The sequence below is a fragment of the Miscanthus floridulus genome, chromosome 10, assembly GCF_019320115.1.
Source record: "Miscanthus floridulus cultivar M001 chromosome 10, ASM1932011v1, whole genome shotgun sequence".
In the NCBI taxonomy this organism is placed as follows: domain Eukaryota; kingdom Viridiplantae; phylum Streptophyta; class Magnoliopsida; order Poales; family Poaceae; genus Miscanthus; species Miscanthus floridulus.
The window spans coordinates 65,445,258-65,462,187 of record NC_089589.1 but is presented as its reverse complement, the minus strand read 5'-3'; positions in this window follow the sequence as shown (position 1 = coordinate 65,462,187).

Sequence of the window (16,930 nt, the reverse complement as noted above, 5' to 3'; positions counted from 1 at the left end):
TGATGTTCTTAAATCTTCACATTGTGAGCTAAAATTGAATCATGAGACACTACTTGCATCTCATGAAGAATTATTAGAACAACATGCTTCTCTCATTAAAGTGTTTACAAAGAAACTTAAAAATAATGAGTGCTCATCACATGGATCAAATGATAAATTGCAAAATGTTGCTAACCCTTGCGATGTAGGCAAGAAGCATGTATCCACCTCTTGTGATGATTTATTAGATATGACATGCTCTTCACATATAGATGCTTGTTCTACTTTCATGTCTTGTGAGACTAACCTTTTGAAGGAGAACAATGAGCTCAAAAATAAAGTGAAGAATTTGAAACAACAAGTTACAGAGGTGCTACAACTCAAAAGTTGCCTTTGAGTACATGTTGAAGACTCAAAGAAACTATGGTGACAAGTGTGGACTTGGATTCAAGAAGATGACAAAGGGAGAAAGAAAGATGAAGAAGCTACAACAAAGAAAGTTCTCTCATAGCATGTGCTACCGGTGTCATGAAGCGGGACATCTTGCAAATGATTGCCCTAACATTGAGAAGCTCAAGAAGATAAAGGAAGAAGAGAGGCTAAAGCATGTCAAGTGCTTCAAGTGCCGCACTTGGGGTCATCATACTTCAATGTGCCCAACCAAGCAATTGGTGAAGCAACTAGAAGAGCCTCAACCAAAGCCACAAGTTGAGCAAGAGAAGACACCCCAAGAGCAAATCAAGATCAACCATGATGGTAGTGATTTGATGATGAAGAAGAAGAAGAAGATAAGAAGGGGTGGAAAGGCAAGGCATCCAATACAAACTCAAGATGCCAAGATGATGAGCAAGAATGAAGATGAGAAGAAAGATTATGCTCACATCAAGTGCTTCAAGTGTGGAAATACGGGACACTTTGCCTCTAAGTGTCCTACCAAGCTTGAGAAAAAGGATCAAACAATCAATGAGAGGCAAGGCAATGGGAAGCACCACATGAGGAAGGAAGAGAAGGTTCAATCAAAAAGAAAGTGCTACTCATGCTGGGAAAGGGGACACATGGTACTTTCATGTCCCCTAGGTAACACTCCTAAGCCTATTTAAATTGATGATGATTCTATGATTAGGAAGGATGGTGATGGTACCTCTATGGTTGCTATTGCAAAACATCCCGCTACTCATACTAAGGCTTTGCCTAAGTATGTTGCTCCTAACTTGAGAGGACCCAAACTTGTTTGGGTACCATCAAAAAGTGAATGATTGATTGTAGGTACCATCAGCATTGGAGACTTGATTCAATTGATTTCATATTGATCATCATATGTTGAATCAAGTTATGAAGCCTAGTGCACATCCAAACCCAATGCCATGATAATTGAGTGAAGTCCAAATGTGCTACAACATACAAGTGTCAAATTCAAGTTGTTGGTGATTCATTGGATATATATTAGATGGCTTGCAAATATTTGAGTTGAAGCTTTCTAGTTGGATGATCATAAGCTAACCAAGGTATATCTCTTGTTGATCATTTCATTTGGGTGCTATGAGTTGATTGAATTGGATAAATATGCAATGTTGCTTGCTATAAGATGATTGAATGGATAATTGCTTAGTAATCAAGTTAGGATTGATTTGTGTTGGATAAATTCATGAGATGACTCTTAGTGAGTGGATTGAATGGATTTATGTCTTGTGAAAGTATTCAAACAAATTGGTTTCAAGTTTGATTCACATTTGATGAAGTATAGCTCAAGTTTATCAATCTGTCCTAAATTGAAAATCTGAAGTGAGCTGTAATTTTAGCCATGTTTGAGTGATCAAAACTTATTGGATTGGCATAAAAATTGGTGTACATTCTATAGACTTATGGTATAAGATGTTGTACAAATTTCATGAGAATTGGATAAGAGATGCTTCGGTTTTGGAGTGGATCTTGTTAGCTATAGTGCAACAGTTTTTAGAATGTAACAGTGGTGGAAGAATTAAAATCTGGTAGCAATCCAGAAGTCAAATGAAGCTCAAATTTTTACAGATTCTAGACAACTTAGTGAATCACATCTCCACCAAATTTTGTGGTATTTGGATTTGTACTTTGGGAGATATGCATTTTTGTTTGAAGAGTACAGAATCTGCCAAAAAAGTGACAATTATTGGATTTATTTGGAGTCACTTTGATTGAAAGGTCCTCAAGTTGGAATCATGTTTATAAGTGATTGAGGCACCTAAGTTTGGTTTTGAGATGATCTAGAAGCATGACAAGCAAAGAGTACAAGGCCATTTGATTGTGGAGTGTACATTGCACATATTTGGTACTCAAATTAGAAGATCAAGATCAAACTCAAGATAAAGATGAAGTTTAAGTTCAAGTAATGATTGAAAATCATTTGGTAGAAAGAAAGGACTTAAACAAGTAGAAAGAAAATGACTTAAAGAAGGAATCAATGTTACTCATCAAGTTAAGTCCATCACATGGATCAATCAATAAGTTATTTCAAGTGAGTGTCAAGGATGGTTCTTTGGAGAGAGGTCACTTCTCCCTAGTGTAGGGGCTTACCACCTATGTGTAGGTAAACCAAGTGTGGTACTTGGAAGGCTAACATAGAAGTGGTGATCCGAGGGACATTTGAGATGCTTAGTTGAAGAAATCAAAATGGTTGATCAAGAAAAGCAAGCAACACCCAAAAGAGAGCTAGTTATGGCAATTCATATGGTATTCCAAATAGTTCTCTCGTGCAAGCATTGATCAAAAGATGAAGCAAGCTAACCACAACAAGATAGTGCACTTGATCATATGTGGTATTCATTTCATATGGGTGAAGAATGGAATTCAAAATGGTATCTATTGGCCTTCACCAAGCTTATAATTGGACTTCACATTGCTATTGGAGTAATAAATTGGAATCTATGTGACAATCCTCTACTCCAACATAGCAAAGGTACCATTGTAATGTGCATGATCATTTCATCCCTTACTAGTATGTGATTAGTGCATATAGTACAAGCTTCATAGGATCATGCATAACAAATGAAATGTTTAAATTCATAGTCTACCACTATTGCTTGAATGATTAGTTGATCTAGTGGTTAGTATATGAATTTGTTCATGAGCTAGTGATCCCAAGTACTTGATTTAATTTGGATTGCCAACAAGTGACAAGTACAACATTGGCAAGATAACCCTTGCAAGAGGTGTGAAGAAGCTTGTCATTGGCTCAAACCGGACTTGGAAGCTTAGGCAAATCAATTTAGCTCAAGTCAACCATAGAAACTCATGATAGTGATAAGAGTACAAGCACAAGACAACAATGCAAATGGATATCTTGTTTGTTTGTTTCAAATGGTATCTAGACTCAAGTATTTCATCAAGAATTCACAAGTGATGTCTAGATCAACTCACAAGTGATATCCTATAAGTGGTACTTATGAAGATAGCAAATGTTCAAGAAATGGTTCTTATTGATAAATCCAACAAGTGGTTCCATACTAGAAAATTCTTTCAAATGGTATCACATCTACACGTGGTATCAATCATGCAAGACGATGGTTCCACAAGTGATCCTCAACTTTAAGTGATCATCAAATAAAGAATGCATCCCTCACCAACAAGAGCTCAAGTTTATCAAATGGATGACCCATGCTATGACATAGGGGGAGGTTTCCCACAAATTGGTATCATCAAAGATCCTATGTGTGGTATCTCAAGAAGCTATACAAGTGGTGTTATTCCAACAATCAAGTGATGTCCATAAAAAATGCAAGATACAAGCCTCAACCATCTACCCCAAATGCAAACCTTTGCATCAATGAGAAGCACACCTTTTATGGAAATTGATGACAAAGGGGGAGAGATTGTACAAAGATATGAAAGCTTCAAGATAGATTGAGACAAAGAAGTAGAGGTGGGACATGGACATGGACAAAGAGGGAGCAACATTGAGAAATTGAGAAGGATCAAAATTCTTCGACAAGAGAAGCACACAAGTAGGGGGAGCAAGCTCATGAACTTTGATTGATTGCATTTGAGATGTGTATATTCATGTGCTTGCTTGCATAGCATAAGCTTTTAAATTCAATATGCATGCTTGTGTGGTGTATGCTAGTTGTAGAATTTGAATGATGATTTGATAACTAGCATACATAGGATGGTAGCTAGACTCATATTTTTACACATGGTACTAGAACCTTATTTATAATGTTGATCTCACAGGGTTTCTAGTGTTTTTGTTGTCTAGCTACTCATGATACTAAGGATGGTGTTAAAAGTGCAACTCCGATTGGTATCACACTTCAAAGGTTATTCTATACACCTTAGCATTACTTAGTAGTGATATCACTCCCACAAATTTCATATTTATGCATGTGTGCAGACTTGAAACCAAATCATTTGAGCACACATGTAGGGGGTGCTATCACTACCAAGTCAGGTTTTATGATGCTTATCTAAATCTTAACATAGAGCTTAAATGTTGGATAAGTGGCATAAAATCCAAATCAAGTTGGTAATTTACACTTTTGTGACGTTCTAGCTTGAAATGAGCTTAATTTCCATATCTTTGTAGAGTTGACATCAATTACCAAAAAGGGGGAGATTGAAAGGTCCTTGTTTGGTTTTGGTAATTGTGTGACAACCTTAGGTGGACTAATGTGTTTAAGTGAGATACACAGGTGATTAGTCCACAGGTACATGTGTGTGAGCAACATATGCCATGACGGCGATGATGGCTCAAAGATGTTGCAAAGCTCACACATGTGATGATGAAGGAGCTCATTGCACATGAGACATGACATGGAGTCATGTGATCAAGGTGGAGAAGATCAAGACAAGACTTGGCTTGATGGACTGGTTGCAAGCGTGAAGGGCAAGTCAGAGGCTTTGGAGCAATGGACCGTGCGGCAGTGAAGCTTGAGCAAGACTTGGCGCCGATGGACGAAGTCAACGGTGAAAAGCAAGTGAAGTCAAGATCGATGAACCAATATGATCACGTGATGACATGAAGTGGATCATATCATTGTTGATCATGTTGGTGCATGTGTTGCGTCGACGTTGGAGGAGATGGAATGGAATGCGCAAGGCAAAGTTTTAACCTAGGGCATTTCATTTCACCAGTCATAGGTGTGTAAAGAAGTTGATGACTGGGTTTAGGATAGATGGCCATACTATCAAGAGGGGCAAACATGTTTGCATATCGGTCATCTAGTGCCACTCGAGTGATCTAACTTTTTATCATTGCTAGGATCAAGTGGCGCGGCAAGTTGAGTGGTTAACTCCTTGAAAAATGTTTGTGAAAAACTAACACACGTGCACAAGGTGTTGTACACTTGATGGTGGTGGTACACTTACAAACAAGAAGTTGGAGTTGATGTGGATCAACTCAGCGATGAAACAGACGCGAGAAGGGGTCACTATAAGTGACCGGACACTAGTCTCGGCAGGACCAGCACGTCCGGTCATTGGCTATAGTTGAGCGCACGGTATCAGTCTTGTGACCAGACGCTGGTGTGAAGAGTGACCGAACGTGCAGGGACTGCATCCGGTAAGGCTGACGTACGTTGACATGGGCAGGCGCGAGAAGCTAGTGAGTACCAGACCCTGAGCTACGTCCGGTCATCTATGATCGAACGCGTCTGGTCGCAAAACAGAGGCTCGGGGAGCTCTCTAGAAATGACTAGACTCAGGCATAGCAGCGTCCGATCATCCTTGTAGTGCATCTGGTCGCAACTTAACCGTTGAGATCGGGCGCTTAGCATTTGAAGCCAGGGATGAAGTGGCAGCCATCCATTGACCGGACACTAGCAGGGTGCGTCCGGTCGATTCAAAGTGTTGGTCAGCCTTTGGCCGATAGCTTGGAAGTGCTGAGCACACTAGAGCCTTGGTGGCTTATGTGGTAGTGCTTGGGAGCCCTCTAACTCACTTGAGCTTGATAGTGTCCATCCGATCGAGTGAGTGAGCGATTCTAGTGCGATTGCATCATGAGGTTGCATCGAGTGGCAGTAGGTGGTCATCTTGCAAGCCAGTGGTGCTTGTTACTCTTGAAGGTTGCCACCTCTTAGATGGCTGGGTGGTGGTCTCCATCGAAGCCCACAAGAAGCGTGTGCAGTGCTCCGGTGAAGAGCTTTGTGAGGGGCATTGTGCTCGCCCCGCGGGAGCCGTGAAGAGCAACTCTAGTTGAGCATGTCATTGAGCTACCCTCACTTTCAGGGTAGGTTCTTGTGGTGCCCGACGTGCGGGCTTGGTGGGTGATGCCAATTACACACCGAACCACCAAGTGAGCGGTCGACGCAATGGGGACATAGCGTGTTGGCAAGCACGTGAACCTCAGGAGAAAATCACCGTGTCAACATTGTTCTTCCCATTGGTTTGCAATCCCCTTACACAAGCTTGTAATTACTTTCATATACATTGTCCTTGTGTAGTTGCTCTTGTAATTAGTTAGCTTGTGTAGCTCACTAGTTACCTTCTTGTTTGTGTATCATAGAAGTAGCTCCCTTGTGTGGCTAATTAGATTTGTGTAACCTTTTTAGTCACATTGCTTAGTTTTTGTAGCTAAGTATTTGCGCTCTCTAATTTGGCATTGGTTGCCTTGTTATTGAGCATTGCTAGTGAGATTAGGAGCTTTGTGCTTTTGCTTACTAGAATTGTGTAGGAGCTTCCTAGTGTGCAAAATACTAGCGGCATAGATTTGTGTGACCTTGCTCCTAGGATTGGATAGGTGAGCTCTATCTAGCCCGTCACCTTTGTTGCTTAATTAGGATCTTTGCAAGGTGCTAGAGACAATAGATAGAGGGGTGTAGTCTTGGCTATACCGATTGTTGTAATTCCACACTTGTTTAAGTTAGCCGACGTGATTAAATTTAGAAAGGACTATTCATCCCCCCTCTAGTCCACCATCTCGACCCTACAGGAGGTTATTCGCCCTCCACCACCTCATATGCATTCCTAACATCTACACCATTGATTATAAGGTGGTTTTAAGTCGGTTCATCCAATGGTGATCGAGGGTGTTGATGCGGATTGATGATGTGGCAATTCCTTGCCCCCTACTCCACCTCGGCCTATATATGGATACCCAGACCCCCTCTAGGAGACACATCTACCACCCTTATTTCATAGCCTAATTCAAGTAGTGTCCCTCTAGACGATTCTCATCTAGTTGAATAATAGAAAATAGGGAGAGAGGAGAGTAGAGAGATATGAGGAGAAGCCAGATAGAGATATGAGGAGAAGCCTAATTTGTCAGATTCTTCTTGACTTTGTACCTCTATGGATCTGATTCATCTCTTAGTAACATCCAGGTTCTTCTTTTGGTATTTTTAAGTTCTCTAGTTAATTGAATTCAATCTTTACTATATTTTATTTATGGGGACTCCGCTTGCATTGAGTGCTCGAATTATAAATTGTGATTAGAGTAGTAAACCCTAGTGTAGACATGGTGTCTAGGCTAGAGTTTACCTGAGTTTGCGCCCAATCCTACGGTTAGTTGTGGTAGCCCCAGAGGTGACAGTCTATTAGGCCGTTGTAATCCACCACATTAGAATTGGTGTTTCATAGAGCTTAGGTAGCCTTCCCCCGACTACCCTTTTCTCACCTACTTTGAGACTCGAAAAGGTACTGTTGCTCCAAAGTAAGTAAAGTATAGTAAGCGTGATCCTTAGTTCTCTAGTATAAGCCATAGAAAATCCCTCTCTACCCACAAAAATGCTTTTTTATCTTTAACCTAATGACCTTGATTCTTACTAGAACACTTCACATTCCTCATGGAAATTGATACTCTAGAATACTCCCGGGTGAAAGCTACATCGGTATCCGTGCGCTTGTGGATTTTTCTGTGTGCATTAACAAATACCAACATGGGTTAGTCCATGAGAACCCTAGGTTTGTGGTCGTTCTGTGCCCTAGTCATGTCCCCCAGAGGGGAGATCCTCGGCTTCCCGACTAAACCACACGTATAGTTCCTGAGCTCGTCTATCGGTGTTCGGGGGCTCACTGCCTCCCTTGGTGGGTCACCATGAGCGGCTCCCTTGGACATCGCGCGATGGTTGGCCGGCATCACTTTTGAGAGTCTGGCTAAGGCCTCTATTGCCTGACCATGGGCGTCCCTCGCACTTTAGGTGCCTCGGGCAGCCTTGAAGCCTCTCGGGCCAGCCTTAGAACCATTAGCGATGCACCTCTTAGGGCCCTAGTACCATCGTGTGGCTAGGAGATGGGATCCAATGAAGGATCGAGAAGCATAGAGATAGCTGCAAATGAATGAAATTGACACAAGAGAAGGGAAAGGGGACGTAGCTGGTAACGCGGCACCGGGGCCGTTCCGTTAGCACCTTGTCGACCTTTCACCCATTCCCCATGCTCCATTTGTCTAATCCTTGCCTCACCAGGGGGCCTTCTACTATGATCCTCCTTCAGAGAGGGCAATGGGTGGCTAGATTAGTGAATCCTTTGACATGGTCGAGCCACTGCTAGAGTCGCTCAGGACGAAGGAGACAATAGTAAAGGCAAGCGAAGTAAGAAGGTCGGTAGGATGTTACTTATCTTGGTTTTTGTTGTTGGAGAGCTAGGCCGGTGAAGGAGGTCGGTAGGCGGGCACTGGCTCGGGAGACAACGCTTCTAGGCGGATGGCTCAGTGATGGCCTTGCCTCATGGGGAAAGGTCGCAACTCACCTCAATCGGGTCAACCTCTTTTGGTGGGCTAAGCACCTAGATGGAGGGGCCAATCGAGCCAACACTGCTGCCAGGAGTCTTGGTTGCCCCGCCGACACACGGGTGTCCGAGCACCACCGCTGCCATGGATGTTTCCTTCACTAGCACCCTTCTCATGTCACGGCCGGGGCCATCGGGAGCACAGGAGGCGATGAGCGGGGTCGCTTGGGCGACGCAGTCCTACTCACAGTAGTAGGCTTGTTCGAAGCTGCCTTCGATGGTGATGACACCCTTAGGGCTGGGCATCTTTAGCTTCAGATAGGTGTACTTGGGGATATCCATGAACTTGGCGAAGCATGGCTATTGGCGGTCACTAACGATCAAATCTAACCGCTAATTACTATCTAAAACAGGAGAAACAAACAAAGTTTTGACAGATATGCATATACTATTGACCTAGTTCCACTTGTATTGGAAGAAACATGTTTTGCAAGACACACATTCGAATGCAAGTGGAAAACCAAGCAAAAGGCGCAAAGCAGAAAGCGTAATGCATAAATGCGCAGAGGAAATACATGCAAAGGCCCATTCAATCAACGAATCTGGACCGAGCACCGATGTAGGAGGGGCCTAGGCCCACCAAGGAACCGACGACACGAAGGCAATCATGTGACGATCCTACTAGGGTACGGGCGCCTTAGGGGTGCGGCCACACCCTAGGGGCTGCAACTTGGGCTCGGCTTCCACCGACGAATGCATGGCGGCATGCAATGAAGATTTAGGCTATTTTCCTATTTTATTGGCGCCAAACCGACCATGTTGTAGTATAAGACTAGGGGTGGAGCTCTCTCCTAAACACACACTTCATTTGGGCTCCACATCTCCACCTCCACTTGTACTCTTTTTACCTTTTAGTAGTATTTGTTGTTGATATTTCTTATGAAAAATGGATTAATTCCACAAGCGCACACAATATATCGATGTAGCACTTCACTTGGGAGTAAACCAAGTATCGTATTTATTTCCACAGAGAAGGAATAGTATGACTCAGATAAATGATTAACTAAATTCTAGTGAATTACCTAGGCACGAATGTGATGACGTAAATGAAAGAAAACTACACTAACTAGAAACAATAAAACAAAAGAAACTAGAACTATGGTCACAAAGTAGGTGAAGATAAATTAAATACTATCTTAATTAAGTCAACCTATCAATTGTCTAGCAAGATAAGCAATGAATATACTTTGAGGCGTACCTACCCTAAACTCACCCTAAGGTTGATTAGGCACAAAGCACCATGAGCCCTTTGATTTAATAATTAATTCCAATGTGGTAGAATATAGAGGATGGACAGGACTGTCACCAGCTACCACCTACCATAATCTATCTAGAGAACTAGCCACAACCCAAGGTACCCTATAGTCTTGTAACATCCTAAAATTTGCATCATTTTAAGATAGGATAATTTGATTTATTTATGTATTTATATGTGCATACAAACTTAGAGAAATAATAACTTTTGTTAAATAAAAATCAACTATAGGTCTAGCTACATGTCTGTGCATACATGCTGCTTCATATTTATTTTTGTGATGATTGGGTTTGATCAAAACTGCAAAAGAATTTGAATCTAATTTGAATTTGGTTTTGAAAATGTGTTTAAGAAAAAGAAAAAGGAATTCTTTTCCTCCCCTCTACCTCCCCGGCTTTCAGCCTGCTTGGCCTCACCCATCCCATAGGCCCAAGCCACTAGAGCCTAGCTCCCTTTCCCTCTCCTACGCCTCGCTCTTGGGCTGGACCAGCCGAAGCAACAAGCCCGCGCGTGTCTCTCCCTTCTCTCCCTGACTCACTGACCTCACAACCTCACCCCTTTTTGTGACTGACCGGTGGGACCCACCTGATGGCGTTGTCTTCCTCGTGTCATCTTCAAGCTGGACTCTATTTCGCTTAGGACTCCGCCACCACCCGATTTACGCCGAGTTTGGCGTGACCCGCATGCCAAGGCTCTCATAAATAGCAGTCCCATGCCCACGCCATCTCCCCATCAAGCCCTAGAGCAAGACACCACCTCCAATCAAGCCCGCGAGAGCCGTCACAACCCTAAACGCCACCAGAGCTCGAGGTTCACCGTTTCGCCGCATCGCTACCTCCGTAAGCTTCTCGCCAAGCTTCGTGTCGTATTTGCGAAGCTGCCGGGCCTCTTTTCCATCTTTTTCTTGCTCTAGGTCATTCTCTAATCTTCATCATACTCTGCAGAACATCGCCATCTGCCGTCCTAAGCCGTGCGTCGCCTCCATCCGCTCCTCGCCGCTGTGATTTGCCGTGGTGAGTTCGCCGCCTTTCTCTCTTTCTTCCTGTGCTTTTCGCAAGTCAAACCGAGGTCTCTAGGGTCAGTTTCAAGATCGCCGGCGAGCTCCTTCGCCATCGGCAATGGTAGTCGTCGTGCCGGTCATTGTTTTGGCCGGTTGCTCTCTCTCTCTCTCTCTCTCTCCTCCCCGATCTAATCAGATCCATCCAAATCTAATCCATCGGCTGTCATTCACCCATACCCCTTCACCTGTTACTTTTGCTAAAGAGCCCCTCGGGTTCTCAATAATCCGGCCTGCCATCCTTGGCTCTGTTTTAAATTTGATTTAGATTTATTTTTATTCCAAAAAGCAGATTCATCTATTTATAGTTTTGCCACTAGTTTTATTGCTATAACTTCTTCATTTTAACTCCATTTTGATCCGTTCAAGTTGTGTTAGATTCATAATTGCATAATCTACATGTTCATACTACTGTTAAATATGTTTTCAACTTTTGAAAATCAACATTAGTTTGAATCTATTATTTCATTAAAGGAAATCTTGTTTAATTCATAACTTCTTCGTTATAGCTCTGATTTTTGTGATCTTCGCGTCTGGGTGTTCATAGCGAGATGTAGATTTGTTTTACAAACTTTTCATCTTGATTCTATGCTGTTGGTGTACTGTTCTAATCGATAGCCTTTGTTTGCTATGCATGATTGCTTCTGGATGCTTGTATGTTGCTGTGTTGGTCAAGTATAGACGGTGAGCAATTCATGGGTGATCAAGAGTACTACTTTGACGAGCAGGTCCGCAGAAACACCTTGATCAAGGAAAGTATAGCATGGGAGTATCCTTGTTTCCTATTAACCTTAATACATTTAATTCATATATGCACGTGTCACCTTGATAAGGATTTCCTAGAATTGTACTTATGCCTTGACTCCTATGGGATATTGCATTAGGTAGCTAAGGCTAGTGCTCAACGAAACCATGATCTTGTAACTTGACTAATGGTATATGCAATAAACATTAAAATATGCTTTTTAGCAACTTGGTTTAAGAGAGCTGGAGCATTGGGTTTTATGGTGCTCTAGATTCCTCTCCCTAAGGACTTATCTGTAAGTGATCATCCGGGACTTATAGTACAACTATGAGGGCCACATGGCTCTGGCTTTAGCTCAGTACAAGGACCTTTACTAGCTTGTTAGAGGTTACCGAAAGGCGCAAATGGGGTGTGTTTTGGGTTGGGTGTAGTGCGGCCTCTGTCCTTGTATGTATAGCCTGCGCAGAATGTGCCATCGGGAAGGGGAGCCCTACATTTGCGGGGCACAAAAACCTAGCGGCCCTAACTTGTTAGATGAACCTTTAAAAGGATTCATAGTGTACCCTGCCTGCTCACCTTGGTAGTGTTTTGGGGACTTGCAAACCCCAGGCAAGTGGGAAACATGACTCACAGTGAAAGTGTACAACCTCTACAGAGTGTAAAACTAGTATATCAGCCATGCTCATGGTTACGAGCGACCTTGGAACCCTTATGGAATAGATGATCACTATTAATTATTTGTTTATGCTATTCATTAATCATGCATATTTACAATGATCATGTGTTTACTATGGGGTTATGACAACTTGATGCTATTCATATGCTAAAATTGTGACAACTAAAAGCTAAATGCTGTTAAACCTGTGTGAAGCCTTTTGAGCCTCATGAACCCCATGTTACACTTGTTGAGTACGACATGTACTTATGCTTGTTTATTTTCATTATTTGGACAAAAATCCCGGATGGGTAATAGATTGCTATGGCAATGACGACTTTCCTGAGGATTACTAGTCTTGTGGTCAACGAGTTGATGTCCCTATGCTATGGAGCTTCCGTGAGAGAGTTATCTTTATATTTCCGCTATATTTGTGTGTAGACTATGTGATAATATTCGTGATGTAATAAACACTTGTGATGGTACTTTCTATAATTTGTCGGCTTATGTGTGTGATTGATCTCCGGGCGCACATAAGATTATGCATCCCATTTTATCCTTAAAATTGGGTGTGACAAGTCTAAGCACCATGCTTAGACTAAGTGGTACTACTATAACCTTGCGCTAAGATTAGAGCACCAACTAGTGACGAGGATCCCGTATATCGGAAACTTACTAGCTAAACAAGAAATGATCGGAATATTCTCAACACTACTTTACTCTAATTGCAAGAAAGTAAATGCTAGAAATATAAGACAAGTACTAAAGGAAATATAAATAGAAAGCAAGAGTAGCTTACCAGAGCTTACAGAGAGACTCCAGGAGACTTCTCCAAGCTCCTAGCTCTTCACTTCTTCACTCTCACTCTCACTACTAACCTAAACTTAGGAGTAGAGAGAATGATTCTACTTAGGACGCTTTATAATTGTGGAGAACACCTCTATTTATAGCACTAAGGAGCTAGGGGGCATGGCAGTGTGGGCCCAGAGGCCCCTGCCACATCCATTTGCCTCCATGTCATGTATTTGCTCCATTTTCACTATTTTTCCTGCATTCAAATAGACCTCATGTACAAATGGAATTCCATTAGTAATAAACCAAATCTTTCCATTTTATGTTGATTTTCCCTTGAAATGTTGGCATTGTTGATGGCTAAAATAGTTGTTTAGTGGCCATCAACAAGTTTCCCCAAGCTTGCCTTTTGCTTGTCCCGAAGCAAAGATGGGGACTTAGCGTGAAAATGTCTGTTGCTTACTAATTCCTGCAATTCTGCTCACAAACATACCAACCTTTGAATTGGAAATGTTAAAATAGAAACTCTTACCCATATTATCTTTGTCACCATGGGGCTTTTGGCCTTCACCTTGTCTAGGTGTCAAACACAGATCAACTAGAAAGAGGGTCTTTTCTCCATATCTATTTTGCTTAGAAATATCATCTAGAGGCTTTTATAGATTTTGACAAGAAAAATCACAAGCTCTAGTTCTTTCTATGGCATACTCATTCTCTCACAAGTGTATATGCTTCTCACCAAAGGCTCAAATTGTTGCCTTCATTCCTATCACTAAAGCTTTATATGGAATTTATGGGCAAGGGAAATATGAAGGCATACTTTGCATAGTATTTATTGCTAAGTCAAACACTTGGATAAAAGGAGCAACAAGTCATAAACCTAGACCAAGAGAGTGCATGTGTGTGGTATATGTGGAATTTACTCCTTTGGCTCCTCTTTTTCTCCTTGTTGGAGGCATGGCTACCTCTCTTCTCCTTGTTGGAGGCATGGCTACCTCTCTTTTCCATCTCCCTTCTTTTTTCGACATGTGAAACACAAATCTTTTTCTTCTTTTTCTCTTTTTTTAGAGATAGCCAAGCCCCTTTTTTGAGAGATATTTCAATGAGGAACAAACTTTTTCCATGGAGTAAATATTTGGAGTGGAAAGCATGTGGTTGCATACTCTTAGTGTAAGAGTAGCAAATATATAGGTAGGTGTATGTGCTCTCTGTCATGGGAGTATGACAAGTTTCTCAACTAAAATCAACAAGGCTTTGACTAGGCTCACTACTAAGGCAAGTAGCATATGCCGAAGTTTTCTAAAGTGCTAAACATATATGGCTCTGGTAGGTGTTTCTTGCCATAGGAGAACTAAGCAAGTTTTTATGTTTTCACAAATAAATTCTCCAGTGATAAACTTTGCTCAAGACATGATAAAAACTTGCTCCATTCTTTGCTAATCATGATGTTCTACCACTCAAACTTAATTCTAGCACTTGCAACCCACGGGACTCAAGTTCATGGTAAGAGCAAAAATATACTAACAATCTCAAACATTGGTTTTTGCAAAAAATGAGAGTGGTGCAGAAACTAATAGAGCAACATTTATTTGGGTCTGGTAGTTGTCTCCTATTTATTAGGCAGTCATGAGAGTGTCTTTATTCCAAACTTAAAACAAACAAGCATAACCATGGATTATTAGCTTAATTTATTTATTTACAAAGCATAGCAACATTTGTTTTAGATGCAATCAAAATAAAAAAATGCAAGATAAAAATATAAATACTACTAAGTAGAGACATAGAATACTTACTGTTGGTATAAAGTAACACACACAGATAAATCCACAAGCGCACGGATACCGCTATAGCTTTCACTCGAAAGTATTCCAAGTATCGTATCCATAGGGAAACGTGTGAGATTAACTATGGTCTAACTTAATTAGGGGTAGCAATAAGGTTAGGATGAATAGGAGCATAGAGAGGATAACTAAGGTTCTCTAATTCTAAATTTGGTAAGCTATGTCTTCTACTATTCAATTGGGGACATTACTAGGGAAAGACAACAACAGAGGTTGCTTTCCTTCGTAATTGGGTCCTACTTGGCCTACAAATGGGAGGTGGACCACAAAGGATTCAATGAGGCTATAAGAGTTATCCTCGCGAGCTACCACTGATCTAGAATGTAGGGTGCGTCCATGATTAACCTAAGTCTAAGCACCATGCTTACACTTATGATTAATACTTTACTCCCCCTAGGAAGAGAATAAAGCACTCAAACGCATCACAAACCTGATGAACAATATAAACAAAATGCTTACTTGAATCAGAATTTGATTACCAGAGGAATCTCAAAGGCAAGCTCAAATAGAACTTGGATCCGCCAAGGTACAAGCCATAGAGAGAGCACCGACAGGAGGGCACCTCTCCAAACTCTTCCCTCACTCTCCATCTCACTATTATTTACAAGACTAGATATTATGGAGGACTAATCTTCTCTTGATAGCTGGCTCCTGACAAGGAGAATATGAATTAGGGTTTTAGGATGGCTTCTAGGGAGGGGTGAAGGGACTACTATATATAGGCCAAGGTGGACTAGGGGGCAAGGAATCGCCACATCATCGATCCACGTCAACTCCCTCGATCACCATTGGATAAACCGACCTAAAATCACCTTAGAATCAACAGTGTAGATCGTAGGAAGGAGAATGAGGTGGTGGGGGGGGGGGGAGGAGGCGAGAGGCCACCCTACTAGGCTAGGCAGCCTCCCCTTTGGGCCAGTTGGCCCATTATGGTGCTAGGTGGGCCTCCTCCTCCAGAGGTGGGTCTTGGGCTCCATCTTGAGTCCACTTTCATAGGTGTCGTGGGTACAATCACTTGTTGTCGATGGTTTGCTTGTTTGGAGTGTATGATAGTGATCCTAGGAACTTTTCTCTAGATAAGTCCTCCTGCAGTCATGAAATCACCAAAGCTCATGGAATTCATTAGTTTAAACCCCTATACCTATGTTTGGTGTTGTAATTAAATATAAATGTAGGTTATGTTGACGGTGTATAATTTGTGTTAGTGACCGTCAATACTTACCTTGGGGGGGCTCCCCCAAGCTTGCTTCTATCACGAGATTAGTTGCATCTCCATCCCATGCGATGAAAAGCAATGTCCCAATGGTGGTCATTCTCCTCAGCTAGCGCATGAATGGCCGCTAGCTCTCCTCTGGTCTCCTGTCGAAACTGCTGAAAGTCCTGCACATGTGCACGAAAGTCATGACGAAGCGAGGTTGTGTTGAGGCAGATTCCATCCATCTGGTGCTGTAGGAAGCCTACATCACTCTCCTAATCTCCAGGAATGGCTAAAGTGGAGTGACGTCCTACAGGGGAGGGGGATATCCCTCTAAACTAGATAGCTGCATATCTCTACGACCTACAAAATGAGAAGGGCCTTCTCCAAATGGAGGAAGCCACTGTGAGCCTCCTGCTGAGTGCAGCTGTGATCCTCCCGCTGAGTGCAACTAGGATCCTCCATACTGGTGCTGATCCTAGGGAGAGACCCTTTCTGGCGCCTGCTGCCAATGGTGTTTTGGCTGCTGGTGCTAGTGAGATCCTCCAGCCTCCTGTGAACTAGGCAGGGCAGCCCAAGCACCCCACTAAGATGGGTGCTCCATGCCCCGGTTGAGAGCATCTCAAACATTTTGTTTGGCCTGAGCTTGTGCAGAAGCTCAGGCGGTAGTAGCTTGCCTCCTTGTCATCCTCCTTGTCACCCGCAACCCTACAGTTG